Consider the following 21,716-nt stretch of genomic DNA (forward strand, 5'->3'; position numbering starts at 1 on the left):
GGGAAAGGAGGTGGGGGGAGGGACAGGTGTCGCTAGGCAGGGGGAGTGGATCGAAAACTGAAAAATACTACCTCCTCTCTTGGCAACATGAGAACAGGTTAATGGGAGTGACGTTTGCAATGAACTGATATCTATCTGGATGGGCAGAGAGGGAGAGGCAGAGACTCACAAAATGGCATTCTGATGGATTTCTAACTGCCTTTTTTCTCCTTGGCCCCATTTTGTGGCATGTAATGGTGCATTTATTTATTTATTTATTTAACTCATTGCCGTAAATAGCATCCATTTCTTTGCTAATGGTTAGGTCACACTACACCATGAGCAGGGCCAGTCGCAGTGCGACATTTGATGATTGAGGGGACTATAAGATGGTGCTAGTGAAATTAAAGTATCTTTATGTTTGCTTTTATACGTAGGTGGGTCAGTGGACTGTCATTGTGCTAAAAGGGAACCTTCATTATGTTTGTGGTGAGCAGATGTGCCTCACTGCTTTGAATGCAGTTGGGCTGCTTGTTTTTTTAGCCACACAATCAGTCCCCAGAGAATGAAGCCTGGTAACTTTGGTCACCGTCTTACTGTTCATCTTCCACCGTCATCTGGTCAAAAATGTCAAAGCTTTGATTTATCAAATAAAATCCAGCCTAGCAGTAACACACTAAACTAAACTGGTGAACACTGGAAAGGCTATACTGTGACAGACTGCTGACCTATCCAGGGTCTCGCCCAATGTCAGCTGGGATTGGCTCCAACCCCACAGCTGCCCGCGACCCTATTCAGGAATAAGCTGTGTAGATAATGGTTGGATGGATGTAAAGGCTATACCTGCTAAACATCAGCATGCTAACTACATGATTATGAGCATGTTAGCATGCTGATGTCAGCATTTAAACTCAGAGCATTGCTGTACCACAATGCAGTCTCAAAAAAACAAAATAAAATCTTTTTCCACTGCCATTATTGACCTGGTCTCATGAACTGATTTTATTTTTATAAGTTTATAGAATGCTGACGGGGATGATCACAGAGTCCATATTGGCAGTAGTGTTCCATGTTGGTACCACCTTGTTAAACATCATCAACATTTCACAATCAATCAGGCAGAAATCATACATTCATAAAATCATCATTCCTTTAATCAAGTGTAAATTATAAAGTGAGAATTTGCAGACAGGTTATGGCTGCAATTCAGATAGAATGCAGTAAGTTTATTACCCATGCACAGTCACGGCTGAGATGAGGGATTAGACTTCAAAGTGAAAACAGTGAGGGACGAGAAGTTTCCAAATAATTTAAATTGTTTAATTTAGTATATATTTAGGATAGTTTCTCACCACATTGGGACTGACTGAAGTTCATGTAAACCCCTTTAGAGCCATATGGAAGTGTACAGGTGGCCCTTGGTGATTAATACAAATGATTTATCAAAGTAAATAGCTCGAGCTGCTCACTCTCCAATCTGAGCCAAAGAGTAACTCAAGATCTGTGGCCCATGAGGTACAGGGGAACTTCCTCCAACAGATGTTCCTGACTAATTATCTATTGTAGCACAGTTCCCACAATCCCTCAGTTCCTCTGTTGTTTTCCGGTGGGAGCCCGGTCATCCTTGTTTCATATCCTTGGTTTGGTCTCCATTTACCTAGGGCACTCCTCTCCATCTGTGAAGGGAGCTGGAGAGACACACAGACTAGCCTACCAGCAGCACACACTGCTATACACACACACACACCTTAACTGTCATTTTCTAATGCAAACACCCCTCTATCCTGCTGTTCAAGCTGAACGGCAGAAAGAGTGCAACAATGTGCAGCTGGTATTTTTAAATGTGCTTTGTAAAAAAAAAAAAAAGCTATAGGATGGTGTACTAATATCTGATAAAGCCATGTGGTTAATTTATGGAAACTTTCATAAACACAGCCTAAATAGCTATAACATTTAGCTGTAACAAAAAATGTTAAAACACCTCCAGTTCTGTCAGCTGTATAATTGTCTTTGCTAGCACCTTCCATTCAGACTAGCTGGTTCTTGTACACAAAGAGAACCCCACCAGCACCCTACACAACTCAGGCCACTGTAAAGCAGAGCTACAATGGATTAAGATATGCTTGGCTACCTTTCACAGTCCTGTCAATGTGGGCTGGGTGTCTGTGCTGCACAGACCAGAGACGCAGGAAGGTCATCGCCACTGGGAAATAGAGGCAGTGAAAATATTGTCCTGACAAGATGTAGAGTGACTTTTGCAACCCGAGGCTTGTGTTTTAGATTAAACCATGTTGGCTGATAGAGGAGGTGAAGTGAAAGGAGGTGTAAAAAGGGGGTTTGAAAGGTGTTAATGCCATCACCTTAAAATTTGCTGTCTCCTCCTCTAAACAAGTTTACATGAGGATTTTGGAGGTTTCTTGATGATGTTAAATGTTAGAAAACATGTTAACCTATTCATTATTTAGCAGTGCTTGGCAGTGATTTACATCATTTCATCAACAAAACTATACTGGATTGTTGTTTATATATGTATGATCTTTGAGACAATAGATGTCATCAAAGGAGAAGATTCCCATGGTATACATATCAACTATCTTAATATATGTTCATACAGCTGATGATTGTTAATCACATATTGATCTTCTCATTCTACCGTTGTCCTGGTCTTTGTTAAAGCTGATGTTATGGTGTAAGTCTGTTTCTCAGTATAACCCTCTCTGTGACATGCAGCCCAAATCTAATTTGTTCTTAATGAAGATGAACATTTTTAAAAATCTGGCCACAAATATACGGTTTTATTTTTCCAAAATGCTAAATAACTTCCTAAAATAGCCTGGCACTGTAATTTTTAGTAAATGATATTCAAACAGAAGTATGTTATTTGCTAAGGACTATTTTTAGCTATAAATAATGATGTGATAATGATGATGATTATTATTATTATTATACAATAAATAAGCCACAGTGCATGCTTGTGATAATGAATGAACATGTCACCCAATACAACAGTGTGGCTCACAGATGTGCCATAATGTGGTTTTGACAACAGTTATGGCCTATTATATATAATAAACTATGTTGGGCTTTGGCTACAGAGATTTATGTACTTAGGTTTTTCATAGAGTTTGTTCACAATAAGAACCTTGTACCTTAATCTTATTGTTTTGTAATATATCATTCCCTAATGCATATCTCTCTTTTGACAAGCGATACTATCCCAGGAGACAGTTTGTCAAAAATTAAAGGCTAATAAACAAGCAAATTGAAACCGTTATTGTTAGTAAAATATTATCAGAACAAAGAAACTTGTGAATCAGATCGAACAATCTCAGTATAAAACCTTACATTTTAAATGATCCATTTAAAGCATGCAGATTCATTACAGACAGACTGGTTTGTTGCTTAAGGGAATGCTCCTAAACCAAGTAATGTTTCATGCTCCTCACTGACTTATGCCAGCTTGTTTTTGTGCTTTATTGCTCATTATAGCTGCCAGTTACAGAACTGTCATGCAAGCCTCTCTGTTTATTTCTCAGTGCACTGGCAGTTTAGGTGCAATTCTGGTGTGGTCCAGAAAGACCTCAGTATAGCGTTCTTCATAAGTTAGGCTGATTCAGGCTGCTAGCCATTTTTAATTTCCCATTAGATCCACAAAAGCTCTATTCATGTTCCCTCTCAGGTAACTCATTAATTTGCTGTGATGCATATGAGATGGTGAGTGAGGGCCTCTTGCCAAGAGTTGGTTAGCATTTTAAACATAAAAGAAATGCAGAATGAAGCAGATGGTTAGATTAGGGACTGATGATACTGATACAATAGAGACGTGAATATGTCTGTATGTTCGCGTGTGGGTAAATTAGTCTGTGTTTGCTGATTATAGTAGGATATCAGGGAGTGATGATGTGTGTAGATCCTGTATTTGATACCTTATGTTGTGTTTGGCATGCTGTTAACAATCCATTAAGAATGGTTTTCTCGCAACTTTAGAGCATGAAAGCAAAACTCAAACGCTGATGAACACATTAAATCTGGTAGTGTTTGGACCACAACAAAACTGAATGCTTGTGTAGATGGCACATTTTTGCCTGTGGTGTCAGAACAACTGAGACCCAACAGAAGGCTTGGCTGGCCCAGCACTACAGGACTTCACTTTCATTAAACTCCATGCGAGTCTGAGCACACTTGCCTTTTGTTCAGCCTGTTCTCTGCACAGTGCCACAATTTTTCACTTCACTGTCTAGAGTTGGAGTACCACTGCAAGACTCCATTTTATGAATGTACTGTAAGCTGCCTCTGTAGTAGATTTAATTATGTGATATAGATTTACAATAGTAGAAAAATGAAACAAACCTTATCATTTTAGCTCAAATGATCTTACAATAAATTTAATCTACACTGTTTTAGCCACATGGATTCAGGGTAGGGCTGCAACTAATGATTTTTTAAAATCAATTAATTTCATTTAATCATGTCAGAAGTGCAAGTAGCATATTCAAATTACTTATAACCACTAGCCTGGAACTCACATTTACTCCACTTACACTGATATAAAACATGAAGGTCATGAAGGTTTGCAATCAGTCAGAAGACTGGCACAGGACTTTAAGGGTGTTTAAAATGAACCTGTTAATAACAAAGTACTGACAAAACACGTAGGCTGATAGTAACTTTTTAATAAGAATTACAAAAAACAGATATATTAACAACTGATAATTGTTTATTTTGTAAGATAAGCTGATAAAACAGCACTATATCTGCCATGTCAGCAGGTCAGCAGTCTTTTTTTTTTAATAAAAACAAATATGCGCAAACTATAACATTACAGTTTATGTTCATTGACTCTTCTGAATGTTGTACTTCTTGTTGCTTTTGTTAGTCTACCTCTAAAAATCTTACAGGCATCCAAGGCAAAACAACTTAGTGTTCCTGTGAAAAGAAGTCAAGACTAAAAATGTCTTTGGCGTCAAATAACAAAGTTTGATTTTTTTTGGCAAGCTGTGGTGAAAAATGGAAATGCTGAGCTAAAGTGAAGTATGAAGTTTAAAGCTACCATACAAAGACCTTCCACAAAACATTAAAATAATGTGCAGCCCTCTTGAATCTCAGACAACATATAGGAAGAAGACAAAAAGAAGCCCTCGTGGAAGAGCCTCGAGGGGCTGGAGACATTGCAATTATAGAAACTATTGACTTGTGTTTCCCAAGGTATGATCAATTGCAGTGAAATAATGACATCTCTGTGTTGTTTTGACCCATTCACAGTGAAGGCAATTTATTTTGTGTGACAGGAGGCTTGCAAGGGACACCTCAGCTGATGTGTGCCAGAGATCAGGGACAGGAGAGCTCTCAGCTGGAAAGACAAAGAAGAGAATCGGAGGAAGGTCACCACTTCATACATTGGCCTCTTTTAGCATATGCACTCAACTGTTTTTCTTAAAAATGTTATGTATTTATTTATTAGTAGCCATCCACTCTGATGATTTCTACTGTACTGGCAATTAATAACACAGACAATCTCTTAAGCATTTCTTCCAGTGACAAATTTTTTACATTATTACATACATTGCACAGTTACAGTGGGTACGGAAAGTATTCAGACCCCCTTAAATTTTTCGCTCTGTTATATTGCAACCATATGCTAAAATCATTTAAGTTCATTTTTTTCCTCATTAATGTACACACAGCACCCCATACTGACAGAAAAACACAGAATTTTTGACATTTTTGCAGATTTATTAAAAAAGAAAAACTGAAATATCATGGGCAGCACTGTGGCACAGTGGTTAGCGCCATTGCCTCACAGCGCAAAGGTTCCAGGTTCGGGCCCCACCTAGGACCTTTCTGTGTGGAGTTTGCATGTTCTCCCCCGTGCTTGCGTGGGTTCTCTCCGGGTACTCCGGCTTCCTCCCACAGTCCAAAGACATGCAGCTTAGGTTGATTGGTGTCTCTAAATTGCCCATAGGAATGTGTGTGTGGTTGTTTGTCTATGTGTTAGCCCTGCGATGGATTGGCGACCTGTCCAGGGTGTACCCCTATTGCTGGCCGGGATTGGCTCCGGCCCCACCCGTGACCCCGCTCAGGGATTTAGCGGTAGAAAATGAATGTTACACAAAGTGACCAAAAACCCTGTTTGAGAACAGAACAGATTATTGTACACATTAAACTATGCTATAGACAACACACAGATAAATGAAGTCAAAAATGATGAACGACTGTCAAACTGAAACTCACACAGCATTTAACCCTTCAGCTGTCACACATTTTGAGTGGATTCAATGTGGGTCATGGGGTACTACAGTGACACTCTGGCATAGTTTAGTTGGGGCTCATGCAGGACTAGCTGCAGCCTTTGAATAAGCTATCCTGTTGGTGTGTGATAGCCTGTGTGGCTTTGAGTTAAATTCCAGATGTGTGTGACTGTGTGTTTATGTTCACTGATGCTTGTGTGCATATTTATCTATCTGTGTGAGTGAGTGGACAGATTGTTGCCATCGTCTAGCCGGGCTATGCTAATAATAATAATAATAATTTGGTCAGCTATATCAGTGACGCAAAGAAAACAACTATTTTAGATTAGAAATACATTAAATGCCATCTAAGCACTAATGTCACAGTTGACCAGTGGAATCATACGGCTGAGATGTGTCAGCATTTTTATATCCAGTACTGACATTTACCAAGAGGTTAAAGAAATTATAGTAAATGTACAAAGCATTTTACATTATGTAGAAAATATAATGATTGATGTAAAAAGTAAAGTCACTTTTACAATTATTTTCCCTCATTTCCATTTTACAGTAAACACATCTACTCACCTAAATGTTAGTGTTGTATTTTGTCTGATATTTAATTACTTATTGAACACGGTCATGCTGAAGCAATGAAATGGGAAATTTAGGAGAGAGATTTATTGAATACTTATGACCATGTGATATTTCAGTTTTTCTTTTTTAATAAATCTGCAAAAATGTCCAAAATTCTGTGTTTTTCTGTCACTATGGGGTGCTGTGTGTACATTAATGAGGAAAAAATGAACTTAAATGATTTTAGCATATGGCTGCAATATAACAAAGAGTGAAAAATTTAAGGGGATCTGAATACTTTCCGTACCCACTGTATGTACAAAGTATTGTTAGTCAGTATGACATTTTCTGCTCTGTTCATCATACATTCCCTGGTTATTAGGTTAACAATTCTATACAATAACTTTGCCACCTATTTTATTTTAATAAAACCTATAAAGGAACACCTCTCAATAAACAAAAGACTACCAAAAATATTAAAAATACAGTTGATCTGAACATTATTATCTTTATAAATGTAACATTTATAACTGGATTTGATTTTTCAGATATATCTAACTGACTCTGAGTGTAAATTCAACACAACCTGACCATAGTCTTTTACTGTCCTGTGAGCTTTTTTTAACTAAAGACAAAAGAAAATAGTGAAAACAATGTCTGTCCTTATTTGGACATTTTAAAGATGAATTTGTTTACTTTTGCAGGTCTTTAAAATTTTATTTAACAAATATTAGTATAGTATTATTCTGAGGAGTTTATCTGTAGTTTGTTGTATATTTGTTTTGTCTCCAACACATACATTGCCTTTTTTTTGAAGACTAAAACACACCTTGCAAAATGGCGTCCTCGTTGAAGTTAATAAAGCCCCGCCCACTTTTTTTTGCTCGGTTGTGTCGCTTTGGTGCACCTGAACTGATTGATGTAGGGTTTCGACCATTTTGTGAACGAATAATGGTGTTTTTTCTACCCTCATGTTGCTACTGTGAAATTTCTGGAATTCCTTTAGGCCTGCAGACGTTTTCTTGTCCTTCCTGTTGCTGACCCGGGACCTTGGAGGATCTTCCCAACTCTTCTCTTCAGCAAGCTACGGTTAGTGTTAGATATTTATTCTATTGTTCATGTCGCTTTCGTGGCTCTGTTCCAGTTCTTTACTTTAATCTAAATCTAGACAGGTTTTCTTGTAACATTAGTGCAACCACCGTGAAACACAATTGTTAAAAAAGCAGTTAGGTTTTGACTTTGATGTTAATATACACAACTGCTTTACAATAACATATTAAACATCATGACAGTGGGAAAAGCAGTGGGTGCATGTTCTTATAAAGCTTCACTTTGAGCCAGCATGAACAATAACAGAGCCATAAAACAGCCAAACACAATTTAGCTGTCATTAGTTTAATTTAGTGTACTTGTGCTTTTCCTACTGTGATATGTCAAAATATTTTTGCTTGGAAAAAAGCTGCTCCACAGAGGAAATCAAGATAGTAGCTGCACAAAATCAAAATAAATTGAGAATAGTGGTGAGACAGCTCCAGAAAACTAAATAACAGTAAATTGATAATAAAGTTTACCAGTGCAGTACTATCAAGTTTAATATACAGTGTAGCCTACTGTGAGTTCAGTGCATGGGATTTCCTGAAGCTCCGGGGCCTAGAATTACAAAGAGCCTCTAAATATTAATAGGGGGGTATAATGTTGTTAATCATGTGCACTGATTGATTGGTCAGTTTGTTGCCAATGGCCACACTGTTACATTTTTAAAAAAGGCACAAAATGACAAAGCAGCAGGTCTGAGTAAATCGGTTGCTTGTGGTGATGGTGGCAAAGGGCTGCAGACAGATGGATTCCAGGGATCTCTGAAAGGACTGTAGACAGTATGGATTTGAGAGACGGCACATGTCTGTTCAGTAGGTGGTGATGGTCTCGGCCTAGGTGCACACAGTATGTGCACCTAGATCTGTTTGGGGTTAATGTATTGGCATCTGGTGACTCGTAATTTCTCATTGAAGCTCCATAAATATTCATTTTTAATATGGTGTGGGGATATATTATGGTTTTCTGCTGAATTAACTTTGCAGTAGTTTATTTTAAGAAGATTTTGTTTTACTAGTTTACTAAAAAAAAATGTGTGTGTTGGCAGTGGGGATGGAAACTTGAGCTGTCTTAATTATACCCAGTTCACAATGTCTTCACTTGTCATGGTATTTGTTACACATAGAAGGGGCAGTCACATTGACATTTTCTCCACACTTCAGTGTTCACTCAGCTAAACACTGGAGAGATAATTAATTTCAAAACAATGAATTTATGTGACAGTTTGCTCTACAGGGTTACAGTTCTACGCTTAATGTTGCTTTTTAAAGAGACACTTTTGTGCTCTTAAGCTAATTCTCATGTAGTTATTGTCATCTGCTGGAATCACCGTACTTAACATTTCATAAGAAAAGACTGCTTCAGGCCACAAATTTATATTCTGGTGCCACTAATTATTTGCTGCAGCTGATGTGTTTTAGCCTGCTGCTGTAAAAGCACATTGCAGGGTTTGGACTTGTTCATCTTTTTTTTTTTTTTTTGTAATTGGTTAATTGGTGATAGTTATTTGATGGACCAGATGGGAAATGAGGGACATGTGGTTTAAAGTCAGGCTTGATGTGCTTGGTGTTTGCTAGTAGATGGAGGGGAGGCCAGAACATATCAACAAATGGATACTGTTTTTCACATGCATGTGCACGGGAATGTATTTTCAGCAGACAGGACTGCCTGGGATATGTGCCCGTGCTTGTGAACACAGTTTTTTGAACAAAATTTGTGTAAAATTAAAGTTTCTTATATGCTATATATATTTGGATGTTTTCTGAAATTATTGTTCAGCTCAGATTTGTATTAACGTAATATGACAAACTGATCCTGGCTATGATCCACTATCTCATTCACAACATTTAGCTCATCAGAATCAAGCAAACTATTAATAAATAGTAAATAACCCACAACATGATACGATGCCTTTAAGATTTACATCTGAAGGCTTGAGAGCCTCCTCATTTCCAGCTCCTGTGAGCCCAGTGCCTCCAACATAGGCAGAAGCAGTGGCCTGTTGATTCCCAGAGATGCTGCTGCCACTTGCTCTTGCAGACTTGCTCTGCTGTGGTGCTCTTGCGAATGTTGACTGTTGTAACCGCTTCAGCTTTATCAGTGTTGTGTTCTCAGTAATGTTGGTAATGGAAGCATTAATTTTGGTCTTTGAAATGTTAACATTGGATATTTGTTGCTTGCTGTTGCTCACCATTTTTTACTTGCCGACTGTGGAAGGCCTCCCCGAGGAGTTTTCGCAACAAACATTTCCTCAATAAATAGGCAAATTTAAAACTTTTTCCCCCACATTAAGATTTCTCTGTTTTAAACCACTATATCCAAAAGTTTAACAAAGTTCTGTTTGTTCTTAACTTTATAAAAAAGTTTTTGCTGATTACAAGATGCTACCACCAAGAGCCAACACTAGAAGGGGCTGCAGCTCCGGCAGCACCCCACTTCCCGCACTAGCATAGCATTCACTTGATCATATCTTTCATGTTTCAGCTGACCACACACAGTGGCTAATATGCTTCTAGGACTACTGCAAGTTTGTCCTCCTGCATTGCTCCATGTTTCTTTTTATCCTGTCTTCCTTGGAGAGAGTAACATGTTAGAAGTCTTTCCATAGAGCTTTCACTAGTCATTTATGGTGTCTCAAAATTAATATTGTATTGATTTATTGATGACAAAAGGCTACATGTAGAACCTTTTAATCAAAGGTGAAATGTTAAGCATATAAATGGAGCTTTCCTCATGAACCTGTAAGTGAATGTCTGGTTGAGAAGGAGCATCAGATCAAAATGATCATCACATGGTTGTTCCTTTCGCCAAACAAAACAAACTCGCACATCTGTATTTTGCTGTGACGGAGACAAATGACACAATTGAGGACAGTAGAAAAAGAACTCGGTGTCCTTTCACCTGTTCACAGAAAACGATTCATCAGGAAACCGCCAACCCCTCTGCCTCTGCCTTGTCTGCAAATCGCTTGTATCCCAATCCCAATTCCACCCACACATCCATCCTGACTTTACTGCTGCTTTCGCTCACGACTTGAGTGGCACACAACCCTGTAATCCTTACACAAAGATGAGATGAGACTAACCGGCACAGTACCAGTAACTTGGCAAAAGATCAGCCTGCTAGATGACTCAGTTGTTGAGGATGTACTGTACTGCCCATGTGGCATTTGTGATGTATTGTTTTTTTAATTGAAAAACAGTAGGGAACACTTCTTTAAAGACATTTCAAAATACCTAACTCCCTATTATATGCAGTGTTACATTAAGGGCTAATATTAGCTTATATGCTAAATATCAGTATTTGCAGCACCACTTTAAACATGTCCATGCTGCTTGGTTTCAACTTGTGAACACAGACACAGATGTGTCGGGCATATTTTGACGTGATTTTCAAAACAGAAAGCTAGATACTTTTCCAGTGTCCTGGTCTGATGCACCTCCAGTTTGGGAACAAAAGATTTGACGTGTGAATTGATTGTCTGACCTCTGTTATGGCTAACAAATATAGATAATATACATGTATTAATTTTATATAATGCAACCCAGTTAAAATCAATGTTTGTAAAGCTGATTAAGATATAGTACTTATGAGTTTAAAAGACAAAAGTGGAAAAGGACAACTCATGTTTTGGTGCCATAAATACTCACTAGTGCACCACATATGTTTAAATTTACAGATGAAATGGTCCCTAACAAATGCATTGTTTAACCCTGGTTCAAGTTGCTTGCTGTACCTTATTCAGCTAAGCGCTTGGCTTACTTCATCTTATAAATTTTTCTTCATCTTAAAATTTGGGACCCTTTAGGAATGTCCAGAAATTGATGTTTCATCTGACAAAAGCATAGGAATAATTCCACCTTTTTAAAAGTCCTACATTTTGCATTCTATATTACATATTGTCCTTAAAGTCACAATGGCTTGGGTTTAAAGTCACAAATACTGTGCCCCCTATGTCTCGTGTAACTGCTTCTGGCCTGTTTCTGTATCTGTAAATCAGAATCTGTCATGTGAAATTAAAACATGTGGCACACCACCCATCTTCTTAATGGTGTCAGTGTTAATAATATACACAAACATAACTTGAGTTGGTTTGGTGGACTATAGCTCAGGGCTAAAACAAAGGGAGTACCTCGCCCTTCACATTGAATCTTAGATTAACTTTCTACCTAAAACCAAGTCCAGATGATTTTTTTCTACATTTTTTCATCATAGATTAAGTATATTAAGATGTGATGTTTGCTTCTATGTCTAGCAGTTTTACATGAATTTCATATTGGACTCACAGTGGGTGATCGTAGTTTTTCATGTTTAAATTTTCACATGCTTCATAAAGTATTCAGAATCTTGCACTCTTTGCATATTTTGTGTTGTAGATTGAATTTTAAATGGATAAAATTAAAATAGCCCATTATGACAAAGTGAAAACCTGTTTTTAGATATTTTGCAAATGTTTTAACAAAGACAAACCTGCAATCAGACCCTTTGTTTTGGCACTCCAGATTGTTGTCAGGTACATCCTGTTTACTTCAGTTATCCTCGAGATGTGTCTAGAACTTGATTAGTGTCCACCTGTGGCAAATTGATTAAGGCAATGCAATTCACATTGCATAGCAGGACAAAAAGGGCCATGCAAAAGGTGCAAGAAGTGAAATGGTCTTTATGAGGCATGTGTGAAGACCCAGCAAATGTCTTAGGACTGTGTTCAGAATGAGCTTCAAAGGTATGAAAAAAAAACACAGCCATCTCCATTCATTTCTATGGTGGATTGCATTTATTACAGCCAGCACCATCACAACAGGGGGCTCCAGCAAAACAACACAACTCTGTGTGGTGAGAAAGTTGGATCTGGTTCAACTTTTGCTGCATTGGACAGTGCCATCATCTGGCAAAAGCATTGCATTGACCAGTCGCGTAAGGGCGACGATTGGCACATTGACACCCAAAGGAAGAAAACTTTTACCTTGCTAGCATGAGCACTTGCTGCTATTCACTATCGAATATGGGTCCCAGTTAATGTACCATAACAACCTGCCATGTGTTTTCATTAGTTAGGGTACTGGATGTTAAACTTTTTATTTATTTATTTTTTTTTTATCAATGTTGACACACTGGTGGTAGGTGCTAACGTAGTTCAGGCTGTGTTAGTAGCATGGCTAACCAAAATACAACAGAAGCTCACACGCTGGAAGCGTGAATGATACCACTCACATGGACTCGCCCAACATAGGACACGCATACAATACTCCCCCTGCAGCCCCTCACCCCCTGACCAATGTTTTAAAACACAGCAGGGAGTTGGCTTTTGCCGGATCAGTCTGTTTGGTAACACGGCAAACGGCAGCAAGTATGTCTTATCATAAGTGGAGCAGCGAGAGGGAGATTGGCTATTACTCTCCTTTTTTTTTCAGTGATAAAAGACTAAGGAGTGGTAAGTAGGAAGCACTTGTTTTGTGATGCAGTATCCTTAATTGGTCACCGGAGTCTGGAGAAAACAAAGAAAAGCCTGAGAGGAAAGGAGGTAGAAATGGAGGGAGATGAGGTTGTTAATTCCACCACTGTCTGCTTGCATTTGAGTACTCGTTAATCTGAGACGGGGCACACCCTGTTGTCTTGCAAAGCATATTTTATAAAAACCAGCATTAGTGCTTCTGCCGCACTGAGAAATTGTCAGTGATGTTTCATGTTAGAGATGTGCCGAGAGGGAGAGATGATTGACTGTAGCATACTGAGCTTCTCTGCTCTCCCTCCTCACAACACTCGGGGTCTCCACACAAGTAGAACTCCTGGGCGGTGACCTTCAGAGTTTAATACCAATACCAATCAAGTTTGTTCACCTCAACATTAAATGTCGTTACATTTAATTGAGTTATTGTTTGCAGAGGTGAACAAGCTTGCTCTATTTGTTTTGTCACTAGCACAGATGTGGCATCAGGAATGATTTAAACATTTTCTTTTCCCTCAGTTAAAGTAATCTGTATTTTCAGAATGTCTCCATGCACTAAACATCCATTGAAATTGGAAGCCAAAAAATTAATTTAGTGGACAATAAGTCAATGGGCATTGAAGAAAGGGTTACATTTGTGTCATTAACTCGGTGCAATAGGCAATTTATATGCTCAGGTTTGAGCTTGTGAACATCTTCTACTACGCATGCATGCATATTCATTACCAAGGCCACTCAATTCACAGAGCAAGAAGTCTGAACAAAGGTGAATGAGAGGCTGAACCCTTTAACCATCCATCATTATGCCTGCTGGAGGTATCCTGGAAGGGTGCTTCCAGTGGTGTTTATACATGTGCACAGATCTTTTAGAGTGTTAGCGTGTGCATGGGCATTTGTTGGCATGTGAGTAAGGGCGCAGAGAGTTTCTACTCTCTCAATCCTCTCTGCACTCCACCTGAAGCATTGGCACCTCCTGTCTCCTGGAGACTTGTCAATAACTCTTCTGCCACCTCTATTTTACCCAGAGGAGAGCACCACTTAGCTGGGTCCAGGGCACAACCAGACCTCCCCTAACCCTCCTACCCCCACCAGCTGCCATTAATCCACTGTTTCGGCAGACAGAATCCATCTCCCCTCGGCACATGTTTGACAGAGGGTAAAAGCAGGGATGAGATAGCAGGGCACAGATCAATCCCTTCGATCCCCCTCTTCATCTCAGTAGTCATTCATCAGCTGGTGGTGGTGGTTGATGGTAGTATTGTTGTTTGGCTTGATGGTGCCCCCTTCCCAGTCACTGAAAATGGGGAAGCTGAATTGGAGTTAAGCAGAGACATATCACAGGGTGACATTTGGGGAATGTTTGTTACAGTAATGTAAAGAATTGAAGTTTTATTTTTATTTTTTCTGATTTAAATTTTTCTCTATGTATGTTTTAAATGTAAAATCTATCCAGAGAAATTATTAGTACACTCACTGATCCACTGGTCGATGGCCAGAAAATTCATTGACAGCTATTTGAGCATTTTATCGTCTTTGGGTAATTTTTTTGTTTTCAGCTTCTGAAATGTCAAAAGTGCTTTTCATTGTTATACACTGTAGTTTTCCATTGTTGTTCAGAACAAAACAAGCAGTTTGAAGTATTCAGTTTGGATCTTGTGGAATTATGATCATATTTTACTACTTATTGATATTTTAAAACAAGAAATACAATACATTCATTTATTCAATTGCCTTGGGTTTTGAAAAGATGAACTCAAGTAAGAAGGACTTCATAAACACAACAACAAAAACTTCAAAGGATCTGATATGGTAGAGTAGCTAATCCAATCTCTCTTTTTTTAAATGTGAATAATGTTAGGGATTTATGTAATTATATTCCATGGTTCACAATATCACCAGATTAATGATTATGAAAATAACTGTTTGTTGCAGCCCTATTGGTATCCCTTCCTCAGTGTTTGGATCACTCATGATTCCCAGTGCTCATTTTACTTTGCATGGTTGGCAGGCTAAATAACGGATAAACAGATAAAAGATTAATGAAATCGGAAAAAAATTAAGCACACCCTTCGAGGCTCTAAAGTAAAATTCTCCAAGATTTGGCTTCCATTCTTAGAGGACATTGAGTCTCCTAGGCTGGACGTGGTCCCCACTGGCTGGGTGACCCCTAGTACTGTATTGTATTGCATCTATATCTTGCACCTGTTGACCTGTTTTTCTTCTTCCATATGCAAGTAGCATATTTACTTTTTGGGTTTTTTTTTATTTTATTTTTTTTACTTGTTTTATTGTGTGTGTGTGTGTGTGTGTGTGTGTGTGTGTTCTCTATTATTATTCAGTTATGCATCGGGGTATTGTATCATTGTCTCCACTTTCCATGCTAAAAATGTAATAAATAAATCATACATAAAATAAGAAACGCTGACTTTCAGTTAGTTTGACTGTTTGTGTATTCCTAGTAGCCTGTATGTCCTAATGTTCCCATTCCTGTCACTATGCCCCTTGCTTTTAATGATACTGTGCACAGTGCAGTGTGGCTGCCTCTGACAAGTCGGGGCTGCAGCTTTGATGTTTGTCCTTTGTGTTTCCCCAATAACACATTGCAGCGTTAAAGTGATTGGTAAAGGGCAGTGGCACTTCCACTAGCCAAACTTTTAGTTGGAAGTCAGAACAATTATCAGTAAAAAGCAATGAGATGTACATGGGACTGGTATAATATAAATAAATGTATATATACAAATTTTATATTCAGAAACTTTGACAAATGGGAATCTATTATCAGAGTAGAATTTGTATATAAATTGGCTTTACTTGTTTTTTTAGAAGCACAAATAGCTTCTGTTTAGACATGGAAAAAATAATTTCGTGAACACAAAGTTCAAGGCATCTGAGATTTAGGGATAATTTAATATTCTGTGATTTGTAATTAATGTTTGGAATTGCTCAGGATTATAAGCAGGATGTTTCAGTGCTCCCTTGTCAATTGGGAACGTGTTTCTCTCTTCTCATAAAGCCTGGATGATACAAACAGATACTGTACTAGTCAAACAGAAGACATGCAGAAAAAAGAAAGATCAAGTCTGACTAAAGGCCTTGTGTTGTAGCCTTTTGGGGAGATGATTCCGCTGCTGGTGGTGCACACTGAGCAAGACGGCCCAGCTGCAGCCAAAGATGGTCCATGCGTGACACTCGATGACTAAAAAAATAGTGGTCAAGATAACAGCCTTTGTTGGAGCATTCAAAATGGACAAAACTGGCAGTACGTAAGTGAGCTCTGGTGTTATAGAGGGGAGTTAATGAAAGACATTAGCTGGCCTTTTATCATTGGCCCTGATGAAACCATTAACCTGGTTAACAAGATGCTCTTTATGTCTCGACATTAAAATCATGTTTATTGGTGGAGAGGTTTAAGTTTGCAACCATTTAAAACCACAGTATTATTAACATATGCAAATGACAGTAACATGAAATGGTCACGGTGCTGAACCTACTGAGAATCACTGCACTCTGTGTTGCTATTTTGAATGTGACCCATTTGAGAACTTGAAGGTTCTGATTGGCATAGAAAACACTACCATAACACACAGTAGCTATGTTATTGATTGCTTTTTTGTTGTTCTTCATGGTTAATTGTTTTTTTTTCTCCCCCAAGTGAGCTGCCACAGCTCCACATCCATTGGCCATGGAGTGGCAAAATTTCATCTAAATATGACCATATTTTTCACGTTTGACTATGAAGTCCAGCACTTTTCCTCGGCATCTTTGTGCTGAGCTTGAGTTGTGCTTGTGCGTTCATACTTTTAAAACTTGAAAATAGAAGGAATGGGGCATTTTGTGCATTTTTGCTTAAAAGGTTTTGCAAAGTGCCATACTTTACCTTATTCTTAGAAGAAAAACTGAGCAAAGACATGAGAAGGAATGGGAAAAGAAAAATAAAGTTATGTCAAACGAATGCAATTTGCAGTGCGATGTGACACATTTTCTCTTAGGAGAAAAAAAAAAAGCAAAATCTGACTGTTCACCGATTTAAGAAGTCAAGATACCAGCCTTTGTTGGAGCGTTCAAAATGGACAAAACTGGCAGTATGTAAGTGAGCTCTGGTGTTATAGAGGGGAGTTAATGAAAGACATTAGCTGGCCTTTTATCATTGGCCCTGATGAAACCATTAACCTGGTTAACAAGATGCTCTTTATGTCTCGACATTAAAATCATGTTTATTGGTGGAGAGGTTTAAGTTTGCAACCATTTAAAACCACAGTATTATTAACATATGCAAATGACAGTAACATGAAATGGTCACGGTGCTGAACCTACTGAGAATCACTGCACTCTGTGTTGCTATTTTGAATGTGACCCATTTGAGAACTTGAAGGTTCTGATTGGCATAGAAAACACTACCATAACACACAGTATAGCTATGTTATTGATTGCTTTTTTTGTTGTTCTTCATGGTTAATTGTTTTTTTTTTTTCCCCCAAGTGAGCTGCCACAGCTCCACATCCATTGGCCATGGAGCGGCAAAATTTCATCTAAATATGACCATATTTTTCACGTTTGACTATGAAGTCCAGCACTTTTCCTCGGCATCTTTGTGCTGAGCTTGAGTTGTGCTTGTGCGTTCATACTTTTAAAACTTGAAAATAGAAGGAATGGGGCATTTTGTGTATTTTTGCTTAAAAGGTTTTGCAAAGTGCCATACTTTACCTTATTCTTAGAAGAAAAACTGAGCAAAGACATGAGAAGGAATGGGAAAAGAAAAATAAAGTTATGTCAAACGAATGCAATTTGCAGTGCGATGTGACACATTTTCTCTTAGGAGAAAAAAAAAAAGCAAAATCTGACTGTTCACCGATTTAAGTTTGAGAAAATGGAATGAAATTCTGACAAACGTCCTCTCTCAAATATACGCTGGCTCCTTCTCCGCCCTCTCTACTTCTCCTGGACAGGTGTTGTTACTCACCGACTAACGCAGGGCATTTCTTCTCCCCCACCTCTCTTACAGATGTTAGAAGAAAAACTGTAAAATCTGTTAAGTTGTAGGTTAGGATATCTGGGAGAAAGATTTTAAGAAATGAATGAATCTGAGAAACATGGACACCATCCTTGGCTCTGAGCATTTATAATAACACTGTGGACCCTAAAAGCTTTGGTTAAATGCTCTTTCTCTTTAACCCCTACCTCCCTAGAGTAGTAGAGAGGCCCCTCAGTGTACGTTACGATCTCTTCCACTTGTTTGCTGAAGGAGATGGGAAGAAAGTTCAAAAAAGAAAACCACTGTAGCAGGTTAGGTCAAAGGTCAAGGTGTTTATTTGTCATATGCACAGTTAGGAAACATGTTTCCCTGTACAATGAAATTCTTACTTTGCCATCCACATCAATGCCACACAATACAAGTGAAATATAAAGTAGATGAGCAATAACACAAATCTAAATAGGCAGTAAAATCACAAATCTAAGGCACTTTAAAGCAGCAAGTGAAGGGAGCAAATAAAAATACAATACAATATAATGCAGAGAGAATATATGCTACGTGGGAGCTGTGGAGTGCAAATACTCAGCAGTGAGTGTGCAATTATGCGTGTGCAAAATGAGCATGTAAACAGTACAGATGGAATTACATGAGGTAGACCCGTCCTGACCTATCACTGCGGTGTTGTCCGCAAATTTTAGGATGTTGTTGTCTTTGTGGGAGGTGACACAGCCCTGGGGGGTGAACAGGGTGTAGAGCAGGGGTGGCCAATTCCAGTCCTCGAGGGCCACTGTCCTGCTTGTTTTCCAACTGTCCCTGCCTGACCTGTTGATGATTACCTGGCTCAGGTGTGTTCAGTCAGTCAGAAGCTGGAAGATACCAATTCACTTTATCTTTCCTCACTCCACTTTCATCTAAGATGGTATCTTCCAGCTTCTGACTGACTGAACACACCTGAGCCAGGTAATCAGCAGGTCAGGCAGGGATAGTTGGGAAAACAAGCAGGACAGTGGCCCTCGAAGACTGGAATTGGCCACCCCTGGTGTAGAGGATGGGACTGAGGACACATCCCTGTGGAGTGCTGATGTTCATGATATTGCTGGCTGAAGTCTGGGGCCTGCCAGTCAGAAAGTCCAGGAGCCAGTCACAGAGGGTGGGGTGCAGACCCAGTGTGGACAGTTTGTGGGGGACAACTGTGTTGAAGGTGGAGCCGTAGTCAATGAAGAGTATCCTGATGTAGGAGTCTCCATTTTCCAGGTGAGAAAGGGAATAGTGGAGGGCAGCCGCGATGGCGTCTGAGGTGGTCTTGTTGGGCCGGTAGGCATACTGCAGGGGGTCCAGGGTGACCGGTATACTGCTCTGAATGCAGGCCGGCACCACTCTCTCAAAACACTTCATAATAATTGGGGTGAGTGCCACTGGCCTGTTGTCGTTCAGGAAGGTTAGGATATCTAAATACTGTATCTGTAATAAAACTGTGAATCTGCACCATCACGTGATGGCTCTGAGAAGGGTTTATGGTCACTTAAAGGAAAAAGCCCCTTGGGGATGCGTGAGTGATGTTATATTGAACGGAGGATGAAACTGTTGTAAAGAAAAGACAAATGTGGAACCATCAGATTCATTCAGAGACACATTCAGACAGCTTTTACTCCCATCAACATTGTGATTTAATCCTTAAATTTACTCTGCATCCATAAAAATCACCCTACCCACTTTACACTGACGCATAACTTATGCTGTCTGGTGTGTCATCAGTGTGTTGAATGTAAAGTACGCTCACATTAGGCCTTGTTATCCAGTAAATCATGTACTAAAAAATCAACAGTGCCACAGTTCCATTAAACCCTCACAAGCTTTAGAAAGTACAGGCTGATGGGAGTCTTCTTTTGATTAAAATTTGGATTATATGTAATGTGGTGTTTTCTACCTTTAACTTTGAGCTGATCAGTTAAAGCCACAGCTGGAAACCTGGCCTTACAGTGTGTTCTTTGTGTTCATATGCATCACATATCAAAAGAGTCAGCTGCTAGTGATGTTGGAAGATCAATCGGAGAAATAACAAATGTGAATCTTGAGGAAATTAATGTAAAACGAACTGTTAGGTATTTTTAGTCAGATAGAAACTGGATAGATACTTTCTGTATTAGAAATGTTTAGTGGAGATAGGATGTCTAGTTAGACTGTTAAATGCTTAGTCATGCTTATGAGTTTCTACAGGGTACATCTGGTCAAGGATACTAGAGAGAAGAGTTGATGACTGTCAGCAGACAGGGTGTTTAATATTATTATGACGTGTATAACTGTAGCCTTAGCCATAATATGTTCTTATGTTTAAGTCACGACATGTTACTAGAGGTCGTGAGAATGTTTTTAGCTACACACCACTTAATCAACAGACATACACACATTGATTTGCTTCATGTTTTGACTACTGCTATGGCCAGCTGCAGAGCTGGTAACAGAGACGTCTCGGTTGACGTTTCTGTGTAGTATGGGGCTAGCCCAACCGAGGGGATATAATGTATAGGTCTGGTGGGTTCAGGGTCTTTCATCTTACATCTGCCTGTGTGCAGGTTGGAGGTGCAAGATACCTGAGCGTGTAATGTTAATTTTACCTGTGATCCTTTGAATAAATCAGCACTGTTTTGTAGTTACTTGGACTGTCTCGTCTCTCAGAGTTAGCAATGGTAAGAAGAACCGAATAGTCCAACACAACTGTGTCATAAAGGTTTTTCACATTTGCCTGACACCAAACCACCTTGATTACCATACTGTGCAGCATTAATTGTGTTCTATTTTGGCTGTTAGTTTGTCTTTTTATCACACATTGTCAGTCGATATTCAAGAAAAAGGAATGAGGTTTTGTGCTACCACGAAATCATACACTGAGAAAATGTCTAACTTTACAACATCATCCCCAAAATTGAAAATGTCTCTAAATTAGTTTTTAAAGATTTTTTTAGTTCACTGCATGGTCAGGGCGATCACTAGGAGAGTAGCTCTTCGGTTACTGTTAAATGTGGCATGATGTGGCTGAACATTTTTAGAAACTGACCTCAGACAACAAAGAGACGGCTCCTCCTCATAGCCATAAATGTATGGAGCATCTAGGGCAGGGTGAATAGCCCGCATGGCCCAGTGTGGGCTCCTGAACATAGAGAAATGTCTGAGGCGGCAACTTCAGGGGGAATGGTTGACCTTTGAACAAGACCTGTCAAAATTTATGTTGTGTCCCATATAACTCAGTACTGTGATTTTCAGTCCGTGAGCCAATAGTGACAGATTGATTGTGATGCATCTAAATTGTACCCTGAGAAATCTACATTTGACCTGTTGCAGGTCAGCACGACTTGGTCAGGTTACTTAACAGCTCAGATAGTTGTGTACACCAAAATAAATGAATGCTTATGTACTAGAAATGTCC

At 39.0% G+C, this 21,716-nt stretch overlaps 1 long non-coding RNA gene across 3 annotated transcripts in view; it reads left to right on the forward strand.

Moving 5' to 3' along the window:
• The first annotated feature begins 7,638 nt into the window (after positions 1-7,638).
• Positions 7,639-21,716, forward strand: part of LOC109954743 (uncharacterized) — a 41,593-nt gene continuing 27,515 nt past the window's right edge. For all 3 annotated transcript variants that reach the window (XR_002274193.1, XR_002274187.1, XR_002274186.1), the window contains exon 1: positions 7,639-7,871. This is a non-coding gene — a long non-coding RNA (uncharacterized LOC109954743). The remainder of the gene's footprint in view (positions 7,872-21,716) is intronic.

Source organism: Monopterus albus, unplaced genomic scaffold, assembly GCF_001952655.1.
Source record: "Monopterus albus unplaced genomic scaffold, M_albus_1.0 scaffold1.1, whole genome shotgun sequence".
Taxonomy (NCBI): domain Eukaryota; kingdom Metazoa; phylum Chordata; class Actinopteri; order Synbranchiformes; family Synbranchidae; genus Monopterus; species Monopterus albus.